Genomic DNA, 23,015 nt, shown 5'->3' on the forward strand with positions numbered 1-23,015 from the left:
GTGAAACATCCTTAAGCCACTTTTTAATCCAGATAATCTGTGTCTGAAAATGGATAGAAGCTCCTCAAGAGTGGAATTGGCCCTGTCATTTCCTGGGGTGGCTTGCTCTCAGAATTCAGCTTGTGACTAATATAAAAGACCCTCCTGACCTTACTTGGCTCAATCATGTTTTACATGTATTTTACCTGATTAGTGCACGTTCCTGCCCTTTAGAGAGAGAAGGCGGTGGAGTATTACAAAGAGTTCAAGACTCCTGGGTGTTGCTCACAGGAATTCTGGGATGTGAAGTGAGGTGTATACATGTTGCAGGGAGCATGGATTGAAGGAGGTGGGAAGGTCACAGATGTTATTCTGGCTTGTGTCTTTTAAAATAAATATATCACCATTTTTCCATTTATTTCCATTTTTTTCCATCCATCTCTTTCTATTAAGTCACTTTACCAGTCCAATGTTCCTGAGATACGTAATCATCAGCCCAGGAGAGCGACCACCCTCTTTTCTGATTTATTTATCTATTCCATGTCTTATACATTTTACATTGGCAATCATCTGTCTCTGTGACTTGCTCATAGTGATTAGTTCAATAAACATCTGTAGAATGAATTCATTTCTTGGATTATATTAACATTTTTCTGGTCTTCTTTCTGGTTTCACACCAGTTGGAAACTAAGGAAAATATTACCTTCTTAAAAATATCCGGGAGTAATAAATATCCCCAATGTCCTGGTGTGCCTCTCTTTTTCTCTCTCTCTATGTATATATGTGTGTATGTACACATATATAGACAGAGATCTCAAATAAAGCACAGAATATATTTTCTTTTGCTATGAGTACCTCCCTTAGGGTTCTATATTAGTTTCCTAGGGCTCCCATAACAAATGACCACAAACTTGGTGGCTTAAAACAACAGAAATTTATTCTCTCACAGTTCTGGAGGAGCAGAGCCAGGCTGTCTCTGAAGGCTGTAAGGGAAAAATCTCTTCCATGACTTTCTCTTGGCTTTCAGTAGAACCAACAATCCTTGGCCTTCTGTGGCTTGCTGCCGCATAACTCCAACCTCTGCCTTCATCATTAAAAGATGATTTCCTTGTGTCTTCTTGTCTTTCCTCTGTGTGTGTCTGTCTCTGCATCTTTTCTCCTCTTCTTATGAGGACATCAGTCACATTGGACTAAGGGCCCACCCTCCTCTAATATAACCTCATCTTAAATTGCATCTTCAACACCTCTATTTCCAAGTAAGTTCACATTCTGAAGTTTGGAAAGGGCATGAATTTTGAGCAAAATCATTCAACCCAGTAAAAGTTCCAAATGAGGCAGCAGCCAGAAATCAATACCTAAAATTTCTTTGTTGCTTTGGCAGTAAATTTGTAAATAACTAAGCTGACTCTGCAGAGGTAGAAATGGCTTTGGGAGTAGATTCTAGTGGAACAAATCCAGTTATTAGTGTTGACCTCTCTGTCCACACAGCAGAACTCCATCTTTACACATTATTTCTACCTAAGACTATTTCAGCGAGGAACACAGTGTTGATATATAATACTTGGGCTCTATAACAATGAGTTTTATAATTATATTCACAATGCCCTATGCTCAATTCCAGAATCTATAAAGAACTGAAAATTGAATTTTTTTTTCTAAGTTTGGCACCAGTTTTCACTTAGTGTCAAAACCTGACCTGAACTTAGGGCCTCTTTATAACATAAATGTTTATATGTTTCACTACAGAAATACTACGTTTGAGTAAGGGACCCCATCTGGACCCCACTAGGAATTTTATGTCATATGCTATCAATACATATGTTTCCTATTTTTGAAATTCTAAAAGGAAAAAAATCTTAAATTTGAACTCCCAAATATATCTGGCTCCAAGTACTTTGGATAAGCAAATATGGGCCTATTCTTTCAATTAGGGTTACTTAAATCAAACAGAGAAGCTGCTACCACTAGCTTTGAGTTGTTCTGCTCCAGTGGTTCTTAGATATTCCAGAACATTGCAATCACCTATGAAGCTTTGAAAAACCCTAATACCTAGGCTTTACTGCAAACCAATTTAATCAGAATCATTGAGGGGTGGGATCTAAGTATCAATGACTCCCCAGCCAATTCCAATGTCTACCTGAGTTTGAGGAAGACTGCTCTGGTCCTGACCCAATCGCTCTCACATTCTTTTCTAGTGGAGCCAATCAAAAGCCCTCTCCAGCCACCTCTCATTACCCAATACTGACAGCAACTCACCTACCACACGGAGCATGAGCAGACGCAAATTACAACTGGCACTGGTAAAAACAAAAGGAGCCCACATGTTATGGGCTGAATTTTCTCCCTCGTAAAGATATGTTGAAGTCCGAACCCCCAGAACCTCAGAATTCGACCTGAATGGAAAGAGCATTATTGCAGATATAATGATTGCAGTGAAGGTTCGGTCATACTAGAGTAGGGTGGGCCCTTAATCCAGTATGACTAGTGTCCTTATTAAAAGAGGAGAGGAGACACATACAGGGAAGAGAGTGTCATGTGAAGCCACAGAGACAAATAGGGAGAAGATGGCCATGGGACAATAGAGGATGACATTGGAGTGATGTGATTACAAGCCAAAGGACACAAACAATGGAAGATAGGAAGAGACAAGGAAGCATTCTCCTCTACAGGGTTCAGAGGGAGGACGTTCCTGCTGACACCTTGATTCTGGACTTCTTGTCCCCAGAACTGTGAGGTTAGATTTCTATTGTTTTAAGCCACCTAGTTTGTGTACTTCATTATGGTAGCTCTAGAACACACCACATGTATGGGAATAAACCCCAGCATAGTGTTAAGAATGTTCCCAAACATTGCAACCAGAGATGACTTGGAGGGAGCAGATGGCTCAGTCACCACAGGAAAGGGAAATAGCAGTACCTTGCATTTACTGAGGACTTACTATAGTCCACACACACTTTACCTCCACTTTAATCCCAAACAACCCATTGAGGCAAGTGCTCTTTTTATCCTTATTTTAGAAAAGAGGAAGCTGAGGCTCCCATCGATCAAGTAACTTGCCCAGTGTTGCTCTAGTAATGGGAAGATGACCCAGGATTTGGATCCAGGTGTACCTGACCCTAAAGCCCCTGCTGTCAATGTCAGCTTGAGGGAAAAGCTCTTGGGGAGCCCAGGGATCTCACCAAGGTGACTTTCTTTAAGAGTCAGAGGCCCAGCTCGGCTGGCCGTGCTGCAAGAGTGGGAGTCATGGCTCTGATGTGACAAGCACAGGGGTTTGGCATCCAGCTCTCTCAGCTGCCAAGAAGAATTAAACAAAGTCAATGAAAGCAAAGGCAAGGCAGTAACAGAAATGCCAACAGCAGCAGCAGCAGCAGGAGGGAGGGCCCAATTACTACTGGTTGAAGTGTGAGGAAAATTAAAGTTGGTTATGGTTCAAGGTTATGTTGAAATTCCAAAGGCAGTGGTCTTGCATAACCATGAAACATGGAAATTAAAGCCTTACTGATGTTCGCACTGTTTATTTCAGAACTTCGCTCTGTCTCATTTTGTCTCAACAAGTCTCAGTTCAATCTTGCGCTAACCGACAGAGAGAGAGGAAAAAGATGGAGATCACTGTGTGCGTGCATGTGTGTGTGTGTGTGTGTGTGTGTGTGTGTGTGTGTACATCAAAAATGTAAATAAACTAGAAATGGGGAAAACTACAGAAAGTGCTGTATAATCTATTTTGTTTTCTTCTGGCTATGCCCATTCATATTAAGTGAAATGAAACAAATTGTGACTGTAATCAGGCCTCCACAACTCCGAAACATTTTTCAGGCCAAAGCTTCCTGAACTCCTCTACCAAAGCATTGATATCTGCTCAGTCCCTGGCAATAACAGTCACTAGATTTATTGAGTATTTCCTACATCCCAGACACAGTCACAGTTAATTCCCATAATAGCCTGATGAAATAAGTATGACTATCACCATTTTGGAGAGGAAGAAACTGAGCTCACAAAAATGGAATAACTGGCCCCAGCTAGCACAGCTAAGAGGAAAGAACAGAATTTGAACCCAGGGCTGTCTGAGTGAAAGCCAGAGCTCTAAGTCCCCATGTTATTTTTCCCCACTATACTCTTCCCCACCCTGACAGTGTCCACCCTGCACTGCCCACTGCCTTTCCCACTTTAGAGCATATTACTATTCTGTAGGTGCCTTCTATATGTTGAGGACTAACTGCATACCTTTGTTTTTCTCAGATTAAACATTTTTAAGTAATCAGATCACAAGAGGCAACCCCGACTCATCCTCCCACACGTTGGATTACAATTTCTTCTTCAGCGTGGTTGTACTTAAAGCAAACAGTGGTTTTCCCATATAGCCTTTTCAGAGCAAAGGGATTGCACAAACTCAACTAAGGCTCCTATTCAATTTTCATAACAGTACTCATTTGCTAACTACGGATCTACCAATAGTTTAAACACAAAAGTTTTTATACCTGCATAACAAAATTTGATTTCATTCAATTCTCCTAAATAAAAGAACAGGAGGGGGAAAAAAAGCTTGTTTCTTGTTCATCCTTCCCTTCTCCATTATAGGACCCAAGAGCAGATTCTCAGGAATGTTACAAATAAACAGCAGATATTTTTTTATGTCTCATTTTTTCGGGGTATAGATATTAGACCAGAAGATCAAATTTAGCAAAACTGTCCTTCAGTGATATGATTATTCTTTTAAAAGATAAAGAATTTTCTAGAAACTTACAAATATGAAGAAAGTAAGAAGGGTAATTGGAAAACTCGATATACAAATTTCAGAGTTCAGTCCAAATAAAAATTTTTTTGCGGAAAACTTTGTCTCACTGATTATGATACTTTCTGATCAATTGACAAAAATAATAATAGAAGGGAGTTCCGTGCCAAAGAGAGGGCTAAATGTTCCCTAAGTCCTGTCGCATAGTCCTCACTCCTAGAAATAGGAAAGACTGTATTTTCCAACCCTTTGAAGGTAAGTGAAGCCATAGGATGAGTTCTGGCCAATAAATTGCGAATGGAAGTGAGGAAAGTCATTTCCGGATGAGGCTACGAAAAGGAAATTCAGTCTATTTTCCTACCTCAGTGATCAAGGAGGTCTCGTATTGAGATGGTAGAGACACAAGTAGGGTGCATTGCTGAGTAACGGAAAAGATCATGCTACATACAGAGTCACCTAAACCTACAGCAGATTTCCTGAGTTAAAAATCTAATGCCACAAGAAAGATATTTGATCTTGCTGTTTTCTTTGTGAAAAGTGTTTTAATAATAAATGCAGGTTCTTTAACATACAGAAAAGTCTTGAAATTAAAGTATTCCTGACGTTCACGTTGTGTTCAGGACTTCATTCTCTGGCTCACTTTGTCTCAACAGGTCTTGATCCAGTCACGTGCTAACAGCCATATTTACACAGGAACTTTTGTTAATTTTTCTCTGATTTTGACCTTTTTTATACTTCATTGATTTTTATTCCCATTTACTATTTTTCTCTTTCTACGTATTTTGGATTTGCATTGTTATTTTCTTTCCAGTTTCCTAAGTTGGAAAAGCTCTTAAAGACTTCTTGGGTCATTAATTTTAGACACTTTTTTTTTTAAGTTTCAGAGTATTATGGGGGTACAAATATTTTGGCTATATATAATGCCTTTGCCTTGCCCAAGCCCGAGCTACAAGCATGCCCTTCCCCCATACAGTGTGCTCTGCACCCATTAGTCATGGGTTTACCCACCCCCACCGCCCCCCTCCCACCTGACCAGCACCTGATGAATATTTCTTCTTCTGTTCTTTCACCTACTCTGTGTCCTTTTTGTTTCCCAACTTCTCTGTCTGATTGTCCTTCCTGCTCCCCATGGCTCCCTACTGCAATGGCCCAGGTTATTATAGGTTCTTTTCTAGAGAAGGAGAATAGAAGGGAAAAGAAGCCTATTCTATCCTCGGGGTGTGGCATCAGTGAGTAGAAATGTTCACGCTGTGTACATTAATTATTCCATGAGCATTATGCAAGAGCGTCTGCACCCTTCTCATATTTTCATCCGGTATGTGTTCAAACCTGATGGAAGAAAACCCCCAAAACATTGTGACACGTATACACCAGGCAGGTATCACAATAGGTACAGTGGATCAACGGTGAGTGAAAACTCACCCTGGGGGAAGTCAGGCATCTATAATTTCTACATAATGTGAAATATATCAAAGCAGCATGATTTACAACATAATCAAGTACCAAGAAAGGAACGCTAACCTGCTGCTTTGTGTAGAGGGTTGCAGGAAAGTTTTTCACACAAAGATGTGGCATTTGAACTGAATCACACCTTGTAGCCCTTAGCATCAGCAGTTCATTCTGCCTGTAGCATCCTTTGCCCAATTCTTTCTTTTGCATGACTGACATCTCTTCTTCAGGTATTAGCTCAAGTGTTACCCAGTTAGAGGAATCTTCAGAATCATCCCTTCTGTGATGGTAAACGCTACTATTTCCCGTCACAGCTCCCTCTTCTTTCCTTTTTAGAGCGAATCGCCTTTTTAAAAAATTATTGTATATATTTTGTGTATTCACTCATTTGTTGTCTGTTTTTTCAACTGGAATACAGTTCCATGAGGGCAGGAACCTGAGTCTTATTCACAATTGCATTCCTGGTGCCTAGTCTCATGTCTACCACAGAGTGGGTGCTGAATAAATATGTATTGACTAAATGAATTGGAGTATAGTTACTTGCTTATATGTCTACCACCTCCATTAGATTGTGAGCTTCTCAAGAAAAGAATCTGTTCTATTCATTTAGTTTCTTTTTGAGTATGGAATTTCCTCCTGCTCTCTCATAAATAGTAGGTGCTCAATCAGATCTTTTTTCATAAATAAATATATAAATTGTTAATCACTTTTCCCTTATCCACTTCTTTTATTAGAAGGAAGATAAAGACATTCTAGACTAGAATTTTTTTTAACTTATCAAAAAGTTTAAAGAAAAAAATAAGCTGTGCTTTTCCAAGTTGAGCAAGAATAATCTCGCAACTTTTCAAGAAAGAAACAAAACCTTTGAGATCACTTTCTAGATTGACTGGGGATAAAAATGTGACAAGAAGAAATATTCAAGAAAGCGAGCATTAAACTTCTGTATTGAAAATGTTGTGATTTTCATCCTTGGACATATCTAGAGAGGTCAGCAGTCTATATAAGGTGACCGGAGATGGCATTTCTTCCCTGCCAATGGTTGGTACACTCACTTTGCCTCAAATGTGGCAAATTTATTCTTTGATGTCTAAATTTTAGCCTGACTTCATGAGGCCTTTCTAGTGACAAGTCTGTCAGCATGAAGATGAGTTGGAGCCAGTAGAAGTATAAACTTTTAAGATTAAGCACTGTCTGGTTCCAAAAAAAAAAAAAAAAACCCACATACACACACACACAAAAGTCTACTTGATCATATTAAAACTCCTTTTAATGTTAGTACTAGTTTTAAAGTCTAGTACTATTGCTTGTCAAAATAATCTTGGGAGTCCTATTTATCCCCTTATAAACCATGGTTACAGAAGCTACCATCTAGGTCAACTCTATGATAATTAAACATTTGGCTAGAACTTGTGCTGTTAATCAATTCAAACTGAAGAAATATTGAGTACCTACTATGTCCACAGCCACAACCAATCAAATACCACTGGCCCCTCACAGTTTGTGCTGAAGACCCTGACATTGAAGCAAGCAATCGCAATGCCACGTGGTGAGGGTATACATTAATCTAGGGTATACATGTGGTGCCAAAATAGATCTTAGAAGGGGCATCTCATCCAGACATGATTAGGAAGAACTTTCTACAGCTGCATATCAAATGCTAGAAAACAATTCTAATCCTGGTTTATTTTCCCCAGAAGAATCTATATCTTCAGAATAGCTTTTCTTTAAGTCTTGCCATCACACTCTTACTTATTTTTTGTTTGTTTGTTTGTTTAGAATACTCATTCCTTATTGCATCAATCTATTCTGTGTCTAAACTATATTGGTGCTCACATAACAAAGCCATCTCTGGACTCCAGGTTATGAGAGTTCCCTGCTGCTAAAAATATACCTGTTGAGACTAGTTTTGTCCTTCAGTAACTAAACTTTAGAATATGAGAACCAAGATGATTGACCTACTGTATATCTCCAGTGTAATTATTACAACAAGTATCTGGTACATCACAATTTTTGAATTGAAAATTCTAAATTTATGAAATGAATTAAATTTGACATAGAGAAACAACTAGTGTTCATAATGCAAATTTCGTAAAGCATAGGTAAGCACATAAGAAAACAGAGGTCACAAGCAGTTGACACCAAGTTCTAAAGTGGCAATCTAGAGAAAATATTTGCCATTGTAGGAAAAAAATACTGGCTACCCAATTTACATGTTCCACTAGTATTGAACACTCACTCTGCCATGGTTCACCTGTGCAATTATAGTAATTTATTGCATGTATAGGCTTAGATGTCTTTCCTCACTACTAGACTGAGAGCTCTTTAAGAGTTAGGATAAAGTCTTTCTGTCCTAACACCTAACATAGTACCAGAACTGTGGTACATAACTCAGGCTTAATCAATGTTATCATATATTAATAATTGGTTGGTTCAACAACTAATTAAAACTGCTGAACATTATGCAAATGTGAATAGCCACAGGAAGACAGCTATCTTTGTTTTGCTCACCACTTGTATCCAGAGCACCTAAAACAATAAGCTTTTATTGAATGAACCAATATGGTCATTCATGTCTACGTTAGCATAGACACGGTCTCTACAGAAAAAAAATCTATTAACAGAGTGAGAGCATCTTGTAGCTATCTTAAGGATGCTTAGGTCTATAAGCAGCACCCAGCGAGACCACTTAATTTAGGTGCTCATGTCTTGGTTAAAGAAGAATGGAAGCTTCCTTTATCCAGATATTCCCTTTGCTTGTCCACTCTGCGGGGGGAAAAGTGATCTTCAGTAACAAGCAACGGAAAGTATATCTTGTGTGAGCAGAAGAATAAGAAATAAAGTTTTTTAGACTCCAGCTCAGTTTTACTTATTTATTCCAACCACAGTTTACTTATTTGTGATGGAATTTTATTTGCACGTCAAGATTGATCCTGCCAGGAATAGAGAGCTATGTGAGAAAGAAAAATAAAAATCCCAACCAGCACAACATTGGCAAAAAAACACATTTTCACAGGTTAGCAATAAAGCAAAACATTTTTCATTCTTGTCTCACATTTTTGGCACAGCCAAAATTTTCTCCAGTAGAAGGGAAGAGCAAAGAGGACAATAGCCATATGAGAGTGGAGTAATCATAAACATTGGCAAAGAATGAATATTGCTAGATGCTGTTCAGAGCCCTCATTTTCAAAGAAGTCTTTCACCAGCTTTCTTTGTTTCCTTGCTTTCTGTATTGGCTTCTTTCTTTCTTTTTTTATGGAAAGACATATTTTCCTATCCATCAAGATTTATGGTTTCTGCCAACTCCTTCACTGGAACAAGTTTTTCCTTTAATTTAACAATGCACATATTAGAACGTAACGTACTCATAAAAACTGATTCTCAGATAGTGCCTATAAAATAGACTCAAAATGAATAGAAATATACTATATGCAATTTGGAACCAAGTAGCTCCCATTATTTATTAGCAAGTATACTGGTGGTACAGCTGTTTCACCAGAATGTCAAATTCAATGAATTAAACATCTCCAGGTTCTGACAACCACATAATCTAAGGGTTTTTGAGAAAAATAAAACTGTCACTGATTTTTCTGGCTCATTGGATCTTCTGTATGGCTTTACCCATTAGGAAGGGCTCTAAGAAGTATTCATCTCTATTTTCCCATCATTGCCAGACCCATGGACTTTGTGGCATTTGCAATAGCACACTAAAAAAAACGAAGGCTTAAAAGGGGATTTAAAAAGAGAGAAAAATTCTTAATCATGCTTTCATAACTTTTGGTGAACAGTTGGTTTAAATTTCCAAATAACCCCTTTCAAAAGGATAGTATCAAAACACATGCAAAAAATAAAAGTCTAAATAATGCACAATAAATTATTTCACTGCTAAGGTATTAGATTTCAAAGAGAGAAGAGAGTACACATAAGGATATTAGAGTGGACTATATTGGATCTTTGGGAATTGCTGTCAGATATTGATGAAAACAGAGAGACTGTAGGAGATCAGATAAAAGAGAGAAATGATTACATTTGGAAGAACAATGTGAAATACGTGGCCAACAGAGATTTCAAATGTAAGCTAATAGCAATCCATGAAAGAACAAAGTTGGAGCAAGTCCCACATCTTTAACCACATTTACAATCATTCAGCATCTGTAAAAATTTTTTACGTAGCATTTTCCCTCATTTCAAAATTTGCAAAATACATATTTAATAGGTTTAGCATGTCAGGCAGTAATTTTGTCCACAGGCAGCGTAAAGGATTTGTGTTTTTCAAAAATGAGTTGGGTTTTGATGATGCTACCCTTCCCGTCAGCCCCAGCCAGCTGCAATCACGGCTGATTCATAACCCAGAGATGCTGTAAACAATGGTGTTCTGTACATTTCGGTCTCCACACTGGCGAGAAAACACATCATCTTATGCTTTCATCTTCTTTCTCCCAAGTTGCACACTCCCTCAACCTGGAACAGAGAGAGTCCATTTTCAAATTGTTTTCTGTCCTCCTTACCTTACCAAATAGTCACCAAAGAGAATGTGATGTGAGATTTTCCCAAAACATCTTTTCCTGTCAGATAGGAACATTTTAAACAGTATGTTCTAAATGATCAAAGATTACTCAAACTGAAACAAAATCTAAGAAAAAAAATGAATAGCCAGCTGGGACAGAAGTGGAGAAGTTGAGCTAGGTCAGCCAGGTTTCCACTGTCAAGGTTATCGAGGACACCTAGTACTAAAAGTCCCCTTTGTGATCTCATTTTCTGAAGATAATCTAAAAGTGGCCACAGCATGGGTAGCAGTCTGGTTTATTTCAATCATACAAATGTTACTTCACCACGTGATGCGAGCTTTTCAAATTGCCCTAGTCGCATTCTGTCCTTCATTCCTATCTGTAGCTGTCTGTGCTTGCCTAGGGGGTCAATTAAAAAATTAAAAGGAAAAAAAAGACAGTAGATGTCAAAGGCATGCTAAAGGGGTATCCCTGGATCAATTAATTAATACCATAGATCCTATCCCTTTTATATCTTAGTATCTATTACGACAGAGACTTGCTTCAGGTTGGAACATGAGTGCCTCAATTAGTAGCTGACTGTTTTTGGATGGGAAACCTTTCCTAGCTTTGTGGGCAATAGCAATTTGAAAAGAAATTTGCAGGTGAAAGCTCTCAGAGCTGCCCAAATTCCACTATCATTCATGAGCTCTCAAGTGATTGGATATCAAAACTTTACTTGGTATTGTATAAACAGATGTTCAGAAAGGTTTTCTACTCAGCTCATTCATCTGACATCTGAAACAGCTCTGTATTTACTTCTTATCTGTGTGGTTCTGTATTCCAGAGGTTTATAACAGAACACCGTGCCTTGCAGTTGAATTACAAAAAGAATTAAGCATATATGGCATAATGCAGAGAGTTTCCTTAATGGAGATAGTTTAGAAAGGGATTTATTTTCTTAATTTGCTTTCTCAGCTACAAAGTCTTCCTGATTTCCCTCGGAGTAGAAAACAGATCTAACAGTAGTCCTGCATTATTAGAGAATTCATATCTGTTGGTACTTTTCAACCATATCCCTGGGACAGATTTTTGAATTTGTTTCAATCTTGATTATAGTCTACACAATGAACAAAACATATTTCTACACAATGGCAAATGCTAACTAAAAATAATATTGTTTTAGTTTGGGAAAAAAACAATTTTTCAAGTAAAGTTATCCACTTGGTATTGTGAAAGGAAAAAAACAGGACTAGAGAGAATTAGTTTCTTCCTCATAACAAGTTACGTTTTCATCGGAGATGATTTAGGTAGCATGACGACAAAAACATGAGCAAGATAACCTTTTAGTTAAAATGTCTTGCAATTCTATAATGGTTTGATGTCATGGCTTGTGGTGTATTTTTCTTCCTCATGTCTCTCATCACATTTTAGTTTCTAAAGAATATAACAATCCAGAATTGTAGTTAAATGAAAGTGCTCTGGGATTAGACGGCCTTGGCTTGAGTCTTCAAGTGATCCCTTAGTAACTTGTGTGACCTGAGCAAGTCCTGAGCCTCAGTTTATTTATCTATACAATTGTGACAATATTTCTCCCATCATTAGATTGTTGTAAAATTGATAATGTGTTTAAAGTTCTTCACTCACTACCAATGATGTGGTAATTGCACTATATTTAATATTATTTTGGCAATGTCTTTATAGTAAGAGAGTGATTTCCTGCTGCTTTTAGTAATCTAAAAAAGTCTATAAAGTCTTGAAAAATATGGAAACCCTTTTTTTCTCTCCCCAGGACAAGACCCTCAGTCTTCCAGCACATGCATGATCTCTTCTTATTCCCAATATTATTGCTATTTTTCTCAAATAAGTCCAGCCTTCTCTTATGCCTCTGTGATCTGAGCTCTCTGTATCCTAATGGGCAGAAAAATCTTCTTCCAATGTTTTATTTTATTTTTACTCTCCCCTAATGACCACTCCTCAAATCAAGTTTGTTATCATGAAACTTTTACTGTTATAAATCAGATTTCAAAGAAAAACAATGTTGGTAGATTTCTTTTCACTAAATATATTACCAAACAATATAAAACATAAGTATAACCAAACACATGTCTTCATTCTGTGATAAATTCCTATAGGTTGACCTGCAAATTTGATTTCACATCACTGACTCCTTTATGAAAAAGAAAAAGTAAGAACAGTTTCCCTGATGATTACTTCTGAAGAACCTCATGTGATCGAGATGTGATCAGCTGCAAGAGATTTTTCAAGAGGGTGTTTCTAGTTGTTTTTTTATGATTAAATTGGTTTTATTCACTTCAAAGATGAAAATATTCAGCTTTCAAAAGCCCATAAATATCAGTTATCTCTCTCTATATATAAATATGTATATATAGTCACCCCAAAACTTAATGACTTAAAGAAATGACCATTTTATTTGCTCATTATTCTGTGGGTTATTTATTTGGACTGGGCTCAGCTGGGAAGTTCTTCTGCTTAGGTCACCATCTAGGGTAGCAGTTGCCAACCTTTTTGGCACCAGGGACTGTTTTCATGGAAGACAATTTTTCCACGGATCAGGGAGGGTGGGGATGGTTTAGGGATGATTAAAATGCATTAAATTTATTGTGCATTTTATTTCTATTATTATTATATTGTAATACATAATTAAATAATTATACAACTCACCATAGGTTGGAGACCCCTGATCTAGGGTCACTAATGAAGCTGTGGTTATCCAGTGGTTAAAGGGGGGATTTATGGGATAAGTTGGCCTCAACAACATCTCTACAGTTTGGTCGTCACTGTCACCTGGGCCACATGTTTCCAGCAGGACAGTCTGGACAGGCAACCAGGTTCTAAGAGTGCAAGAACAGAAGCTGCAAGGTCTCTTGAGACTTAGAGTCACACACTATCCCTTCTGCTGCATTCATTCTGTTGGCCAGTGAAAGTCACGTGGCTAAGCCCAGAGTCCTGCATACACGGAGAGAAATTATAGCAGCCATGTTGCAAATAATCTACCATACCACATACAGCCTTTATAAAAATAAGTCCTGTTTAATTTCTACTCATCACCCTGATTCCTCTAAGTGACTTTTTAAAAAACTATATACTCTGTGCCAGGTACTAGAGATACAAAATGCAATAGATATAGCTTTTGCTCTAAGGAATTTCTTCTCTGATGGAGAAGATAAAAAATTAATAGACTTCCTGGATGGTTAGTGGCTCAGTGACCATGTGATGTGGTTAGTTGTGTTCATTTAACTGCTGAACCTGATCAGGCATTCCAGAAATACCATTTTTCACTAAGTAGACTGAGAAAGAAAGTTTATATGTGTTGTTTATAAACCCAACCATATTACAACAAAATAATAGAATTGAGCAAGTCGACAAACATTTCTTACTGAGACTGAGTCAGTGACATCGTCATCATGACAGAACAGTTTTTAGGTTCCCTTTTGAGGCAGATTAGGATAGTAGTTAAGAGCTTGACTATGGGAAAAAAAACAGCATAATGTCTCAGTATCCTCACTGTAAACTAGAAGCTATATCACTGTATAGTCTAACTCATACAACTATATTATAGAATAGAGAAAAAAGGCAAAGTGTGTGAAAATCTTCATCTTCATATATGTCAGTATTATTTTATATATAATGAAGAAAAGAGACCCTTTTCCAGAAATACTTGAGTGAAGATTCAGAGTTTAAACTCATTCAAGTGTCCAGAGATTCCCTTCTTTAGCCTCTGCTATTCAAGAATCTTGGAAAACCAAACAGAATTTAATAGAAAAAGCTGCAAATGTAGTATACTGATTTAAGTTAGAAATAAACTTTATTTTCCTGAAACTTGTTTTACTGGACACAACATGAAAAAATAAAGTGTGTGTGTGTATTTACTCTTATTGATAGCAAATGACTCTTGATTTTCTTTCTAACAGCAACTCTGTTTTCTTGTACTAGATATTTTTTAAACCCTTACTCCTAAAGGGGTATTTAGCATGGAAGAAAGGATACCCATTCAACATACCCCAGGGTTATCCTAGGGTAAAACTCTGTCAATCCAGGGACAGGCACCAAAAGTCATGATGTCAGAATAAAGGTTATATTTCAGTATTTTCAGCAGTGATATTCCAAGAACCTTGTATTTAGGATATATTGCCAATTCAAAAAGTTAGGTTTCATCTATTAAAAAGTTAGGATGCAGCACCAGTTAAATAATCAAACACATCTCTTCACTTACGGACACTACCAACCAAGGCCAGAAAATTCATGTAGTTGACAATGCCTGACTCCAGGGTGGGATTTCTGGACTTTGGTTGGCTATGTCATCATTTGAGCACTATTTAAATATATTTTTCTTTTTAATTCAATTTCCTATTTTGTTTTCTCAAAACCATAAATTGTCGCTTAGGAAATTTTACAAAATACATATTCTTTTCCCGAGAGACCTATGTTGCTCCTCAGCTGGGCACTGTCTGCCAAAGGCCTTTTTTTTTTTAAAGTTTTCCTTTTATTGGTTTTGCATAATGGTTGCAACAATTCCCAAGTAATGAAAAAAGGATGAAGAATGAATGTCCTTTCCAGCACATAGCCACAATGTTAATGTTAAAACAAAGCAAAACAAAACAAAACAAAAACCCACCCTAAAAGTGGTCTTGGACACCCAGTGCTCCTCTTAGCTCCCTTATTTAGACTCAAGATTTTTCCTATCTTTTCTCCTCTTGTTCAAAATAAACTATTTATGCTCAAAGAAACTCTGTCGTGTAAGACATCTGTGATAATGCTCTTGTGGTCTGGGTTGGACCTTAGCTCCACTACCAACGAGTGTAAATTTAACAGGGGATGTGACTTAACCTTTCTGAGTCTATTTTGCCTCACTTGTAAACTAGGAATAATGAGCTTACTTCACTGGATTGCTTTGAAAGTTAAATAAGATAAAGCATGTGAGAGTGCCTCATACAATGTGAGTTAAAGCTAAATATGTATCTGTTTTCCATTCCCAAGTTAAAAACCTCCATTTTCACCTCGCTGGTAAACAATGTATATAAATAAAACTGGGTCTTAACTTATTTCTGTATCTACCGCAGTACATGAGACAGTAAGGATTGTCTGTTGAATTTTTTATTTCCTATACCTGTAATATTATTGTGCAGAGTAGCCTATCATAAGAGTCAGAAAACCATAGCCTTTGGGCCAAATCTGGTCTATTTTTTAAATAAAGTTTTATTGTGACAGAGCCATGTTCATGTATTTAAGTATTGTTTATGCTGCTTTTGTGCTACAATGAAGAGTTAGGTATTCTCAACAGAGACTCCTTATCACCCAGGAAGCCAAAAATAGTTCCTATTGGCCCTGTCCCTTCACAGAAAAATCTGCCAAGCTTTGGCCTATACAATTCAGTTACCTATTCACTCCTGCCTCAATAGAGGGTTTCCTGATGAACTCCCTAGTTCAGTGCCAAATACTTCTTTGAGGATTATGTTTTAATGTAATTGCTTTATTTCTACACAGAAGTTATTGGCTTATAGCTTTGTTTTTTAAAGGGGAAACTGATATTATTAAAAAATTTTTAAAAAGAATGTAATCAGTGCTTACGATAATGCAGAGAACACATTCCTAGCCACAGTGGACATCTTGAAAAGACAAATAAAGGATACTACAATGGAGAGGATGAATGAGGGACCCTGGCATCAGCCCGTCCATGCTGACATTCAGTGTGATGGCAGCCCTGGGGTCACCACACGGTGATGACTGGATATCACCGACTTTGTTTTCAGTCCCAGCTTTTGCCCAGATCTATGTGTCTACTTAAGACTCATGAATAATGTCACCACATAGAGATACTGAGCAACAATGTGACAAAAGAGACAAAAGGTTCATAGGAAAATGGATTTGACCTATAGATTAGAGCCAGAATATTGTGGACATGTGCCCCTAATTCTCCACGGTCACAGTCTGGGTGCTGAATTCCATTATGCAGCTGTGGTTTGCTGAACCTAAGGGGGAACCACAGTAATCAAGAATTGACTTGGGGCTCTCTGTTCCCTCTCTGGCAGCTCCTCACTCTGTAGCTACTGCACAAAGGAGGCCAACTTGGCACGGCTTTTCGACTATCTCTGCAAAATCCATGTGGATCCATTTCTATGACTGGGATCTACTATCAACCTGGGGGGGCAAAGGAGAAATCAGCCCCAGGAGCATGGAAACCACTGTACTTAAAACTGTATCCTTTGCTTATTTATTTCAAGTAAAAGGCCACACAGACACCGAAAATTAGCAGGCTCGTGAAATGAGATTTAAGTTCCATTTCTGGTTAAAGGGTCCTCCCTGATGTTCGATCCTAGGGGCTGTACCGCCCAGTCTTGAAGAATTTCCAAACCTTCCATGCCCAGGAGAGTTCTCCATGTTGAAAGACTGCAGGATGGGACCCCATAACAATTCCCCAAAAGTTCAGGCTGAAATTACATTCAGGCCAAGCCTGTATGGTGCACTCCTCTGTAATTGTTGGGTCTCTTCCAGAAGGCTCTCAACACATGGGACTCCGATGAAGTTCAGCATGTGGAAAGGGCTGAAGCCTGAAGCCTGTGTATTTGTAATGGAAACACAGCAGTGACCCCGTGATCCGGGTCTGTATCTGTGCTGCCATAAAATGTGTTTCTCCAAACAGAGCAGCAGGAGTGCCAGTGACGGGAGGGGGCGGGGGCGGGGGGAGGGGAGGCTTCTGCAAAAGCCTCCCTCAGGTAGGAGGCAGCAGGGCCTCCTCATAAAAAAATAAATAAATAAAATAAAACATGCATTTAGGGAGCGCTATGTAGTTTGCAAAAGTACTTTCACGTTTAAGATTCTCAGGACGAGCCTCTGAAGTAAGGCAAACATTCTTTTACTTCTTTAACATGTGAAGCAATTGAAACAGAGAAACCAAATGACTTTCTCAAGGCTCCTTAGAGACTCAGCCAGAATCAGAGCTACTGTCCTTTGACACCTAGTTCAATAGTCTTTCTAATGAATTATTACATGATCTATGTTTCTATGTGACTGTCCAAACTGAGACAGATATGCAAAGACAATACCTGTCCAGAAATGAATCTGGTGCAAATCCTCCCAAGGAATTGACCTGAGAATGAGGGGGAGAGAAGCACAGATAATACTTGGCCATCTCAAGGATTATATTAATAAACACCTTGAGAACATAAAATTTCTTCCAGAAAATATAATGTAGTATAACTGAAAGTTTTACATTGTCCGTTGAATGGGGATGACTTCATCGTTACTGATGAGCAGGAAGCAAAGCTAATCAGGCCCTGCTCAGCAGAAGCTCTGCCGTAGTTATCAGCCAGTGTTCAAAAAACATGAGTTGCCTGAGATGACCCACAGCCAGCCATGAAGACATCAGTGAGTGGCATCAAGTTAAGACTAAAAGTGAAGCCCAGGAGAAAGGCTGTTTGGTTAGAGGCACAGATGTGGTTTTCCTCCTGACACACACACACACACACACACATACACACACACACACACACACACACACACACACCCCACCACCACCAATCAAGAAAGAAAGTCCTTTAGCCTGTTCCTTGTGACTGAAATCACCAAACATGCAGCACATTCCCTGCCAGCTCCTCCCACGGGTCCCAGGCAGCCTCTACCCCACAGTTCTCCTTTGTACCTGGCCCAGCTGTCTTCACGGTCTCTCTGCCCCATCAACCAACCCATCCAAAGTATTGAAAGAGAAATTGTAGTGATACAGAATATCGTGTTTCCATAAACAACTTACCAAGTGTTTTTAGACTATATGGTCCTAGAAAACAAAGTCTATCCAAATCTCAAATAAAAGGGATGTGGGAGGAGTCTACCATCGAGGATACTAATCCTAATTTAAGGGAGCTCAGTAGCCAGACCCTGGCACCAGCTTAGGTAGATGTTCTCTACCAGCCTTAGGAGTAGCCCCTCTGCAGATACTCGTGTCAATTACAGTGCTCCATGTATCTACATTTTTCATCATAGGTGGCATTAAATTGCCATCACTTGCTATGTAAAAACAGTGGCTTTTACTTTGTGATAGCCCTGAAAATTATTACTGTATCAATATCTGCAGATGCCCTCCTTCTCAACTTCTCCCAAGGGAAGGATTCTGGATGGCTGTGGCATCATTTATGCTCTTTATCACGCTGAGTTCTGAATAACAGAAAGATGTTCCAAGTAGTCAGTGAGAAGCAGAGTGGACTCTCAACTCTCTGACGCGTAGACTCAGAGGAGCAGAAATAGGACAAATGTATTTAAATAAAAATGACTGTGTCGGATATTTTTAGCTGCCATTATGAGTATGGAATTTGGGTGAAAAAGAAAACTATCTGAAGATTACTTTTAGGAAGTTTTCCCCATATGGCTTTGAGTAAGACCCCTGACTCACACCTTTCACATGATCAAAAAAAAATATTCAGTGTTATTTTCTAAGGCTTTTTTGAAACTATTCCATGCAAAGATGAAGTCATGAGAGGTCCTAGTAATAATTAGTAGAGTCATTCCTCTTTAGAATTTGGGACCAATAATAAGACATTCCAGTACTGAAAGCTCATCATGATGATGATGTTTGTAGCTTAGCAAGCCTGGAAATATAAAAACACAAAACTTCAACTATGCAAATTAAAGTATTTAAGGCAAAAAAGTTAAAAGTTCCTGAAGCTATGTCTTGTGGAATGTAGTGAGATGGGTTAATTTTTAAAATTAAGCCACCAAAAAAAATAAAAAGAAAAAAAAACTTTGACATGCCACAGAGAAGGGCTTTCTAAATATAAAGCAAAAACCACAAAGGAAAAGATTCATATATTTGAGAAGGAAAGTTAAAATTCTCTGTGTGTTAAAAACACTATAAATAATAAACTGGGGATGCAATGCTGGCAACATAGATGGCAGGCAAAGGCTTACTATCCTTGTTGCATGAAAAAGTTTTTGTACCTCAACAGGAAAAAGAGGAATACTTTAATTGAAAAAACACCCAAAGGAAACAAAGAGGCAAATTACAAAAGAAAAATAAACATAGGAGTTTCTGTTTAACTTTACCAGTATCACATACTGAGTTCCATTTTTGGCTATCAAATTGGCAAAGATTAAAAACCGAAATGAATTTCAATGTGATGGTAAGATTATGGGAAAGCAGGCACTCTTACACTCTGCTGGTTCAATAGTGACTCTGCGCAGCAGATACAACATTGAATAAGATAGACACCCCTATCCCCCATGGAACTTAAGTTCTGTAGGGAAGGCATCATGGGATTGGGATAAAATAGTCAAGGTGGTCGTTGAGTGTAGCTCAAAGCCAAGTGGAGCCCACATACATTATTCCACTCACCTGAACCTTGTAGTGTGGACATGCACTAGAGAGGCCAGAATCCAATCTTTTGGGATGCACATGTCATACATATATGTTTCTATAGTGGGGCTTCTCATTAAAACACCCCCATAGGTGGGCTGAGAGGTAGGGGTTAAGGGACAGAAGAGCACCTTTTCTCTTTCTCAGCATTAAAAATAAACAAAGAAACAAATGACACTTCCACTTCTTGTAAGAAGAGGAAACATTAAATATTTATAATTTAATATAAAGGTTTACCTGATGCATTGGTTGTTTTAAATTCCAGGATCCCAAGCCAAATCTTCTCTTTAAAAATGGCCTTTCTGACATCCTCTGCTATTAGCAATTCCCTCAACTTATGCAGAAGGGGATTTTCCTCCCTAGGAAGGTCTTCAAGCCCTTTTAGGAATGTTTGAATAGCAATTACTTGATTCCAGGCCTTGGTCTTTATTTCTAGCTTAGTTCAACAGCATACCCTGGGATGTTTACTGTGCTCTGGGAAATCACTCTGTCCAAAGCACAGGGAGAGAAGGTCCCTGCCATGTATTCCATTTTCTTTGGAAATTGTATCATGAAGGAGTTGTCAGCTCTTGTAACTGTCAAGCTTGTTTCTGCCTTCTGTCTAACCAGGTGGGAAGGTTTTTCCTTTGTGATGTTTCCATCATTCTTCTGATCAGTAATAAAACTAACAATTAGTATAGCTTTTATTTCCTCTTCAGGTCTGAATACAAAGTACAGAGGTGTGTACAAATTAACTCAGAATCCCCAAGGTCTCTTCTTCCCAGGAGTTTAGCATAGACTGGGAAAGATTCAGTATTTTCAATGAGAGTAGATGCGTTAGCAGGTACAGTCTCCCAGAAGCATAACAAAAGTGATAATATGTGTAAATACCTTTAAACTGTGTACATCTTGACCCAACGACTCTAATTCTGGAATTTATTCTAAGAAAATAAAGAGAAGCTCAAAGTTTTATGCTCCTTTAGGTATTTTTTTCTAATAGAAAAAATTAAAGCTAAAATATTATACAGCAACCTGAAAATTATTTAATAAAAGATGACTAGGAAATAATTAACATTTTTGTTTTCTAAGAATTTGCAAATGCAGAAAAATGCTCTAAGCATATTTTAAATTAAAATTAGTTTATAAAATGCCAAGTTTACTATATCCAGTTTTAAAGTGTATATGATGATAAAAAAAGATCTAAAGTATATGCATTAAAATGTTAATAGTCACCAATCTGGGTGATGAAAATATACATGTTTTGCCTTATATTTTGAAATTTCATATGCTTTCTAAATTTTCTACAGTAATAATTGTAGGAAAATGTATAATCGTTTCAAATATTACTTTTTTGGATTCATATGTGCCTTTTTATTTCTCAAAATGATGAGCTATATAAATGATTAGGATATTTTTTATGACCATGAGTTATCAGAAAATAATTGTTAAAATTTCACTCTTCAAAAAAAATGCCTTTAGTTTCTTAGTGGAAAACTACAATCTGAAAATACTAGTTTCCATTCTTTTCATTTAGGAAAGATAAAAGAGTAGAATTCCATCTCAGAACTGTGATGAGAAACTATCCACATTTTAGAGTTTAAGTAAGTTATTCCCAGGTGTGGTTTTGTGATGCCCCATCTTACTATTCCCAATGAATATTTCTGGCTTTATGTCATAGTTCTCAAAGGATTATTAAAATCTGTGAACGATCTTTTGACTCAACTACTCTTTAATCTTTCATATGTAATCTGTTGAAAGTTTTCCTTGGCGCCTCTTTCCAAAATGATATGGTTATTTTGAACAATTTTTATAACATTTAAGCTAAATTTTTAAATTTAATTTTTTACTTGCAAAATTCATTTCTGATCAATTTGGAAAAGTTAGCAAATACAGATAAAACAAAAGAAAAAAAATAAGTGTCATAATCTCATAGCCTAGAGAGGATCACTCTAAATCCCAATGGTATATATTTTCTTAGACCTTTTTCCATGCATAAATTTTCTCATACACACCACATATTTTTACAAAAATAGAATGAAACTATATGTACATTTTTTGTTGTTTAGTCTTTTTACTTAACAATATACAGTGAACGTTTTCCTAAGCCAATAAATATGTATCTATAATATCTTTTACTACAGGTCACCTTAACATCACTTAGCCTTCATTTGCTAGCGATCATCATTTGAGTGGTGGCTGGCACTTCTCTCACCTCCTCTATTAGCCCAACAAGAAAACAGCACAACTTGGCACCATCCTAGACATAATGCAGTGTAGGCACTCAATTCACCAGACAGTTCTTTGTTCTAAGGAGGTCCTATAACTCAGGATATAGTTAATTGTTTTAACTGTTTTAAGGATGGCAGACAAAAGGTAAAATTTTGAAGGTTTTGTAGAAAACTCCCCAAATCCCAATATGCTCTAGTGATAAAGGCCAAGAAATTGGTTGTGATTGTTTCATAGTAGATTTCCTCAACCTTCTTGTGTGGAGGAGAAATTTTTGATTTCCCTCAAGGAAGAAGAAATGATCTAGATTAACAGAAAATTTGAAAGAGAGGATTGCTCGCAATCTTGAATATGTGAAGTACCATATAACATACATGGAAGGGCTTGACAAAATTCTGGAGGCAGAATTCCCCAGTGGTTATTTCACAACAAGCTTTGGAGCCAACCAGATTTGGTATATGATCTCGATTCTAGCCCTTACTTATTTTGTTCGTTGGGTATCTTACTTAAATTCTCCACACGTGCAGTGGCTCACAGCTGTAATCCCAGCATTTAGGGGGGCCAAGGCAGGAGGATTACTTGAGACCGGGAGTTCAAGCCCAGCCTGGGCAACATAGTAGAGACCCCATTTCTACAGAAAATAGAAAACTTAGCTGGGCATAGTGGCACATACCTGTAGTCCCAGCTACTCGGGAGGCTGAGGCAGGAGGATTGCTTGAGCCCAGGAATTGGAGGTTGTAGCAAGCTATGATAGTGCCACTGCATTCCAGCCTGGGTGACAGAGTAAGACTTTGTCTCAAAA

Source organism: Lemur catta, chromosome 23 (assembly GCF_020740605.2).
Source record: "Lemur catta isolate mLemCat1 chromosome 23, mLemCat1.pri, whole genome shotgun sequence".
NCBI classification, from domain to species: domain Eukaryota; kingdom Metazoa; phylum Chordata; class Mammalia; order Primates; family Lemuridae; genus Lemur; species Lemur catta.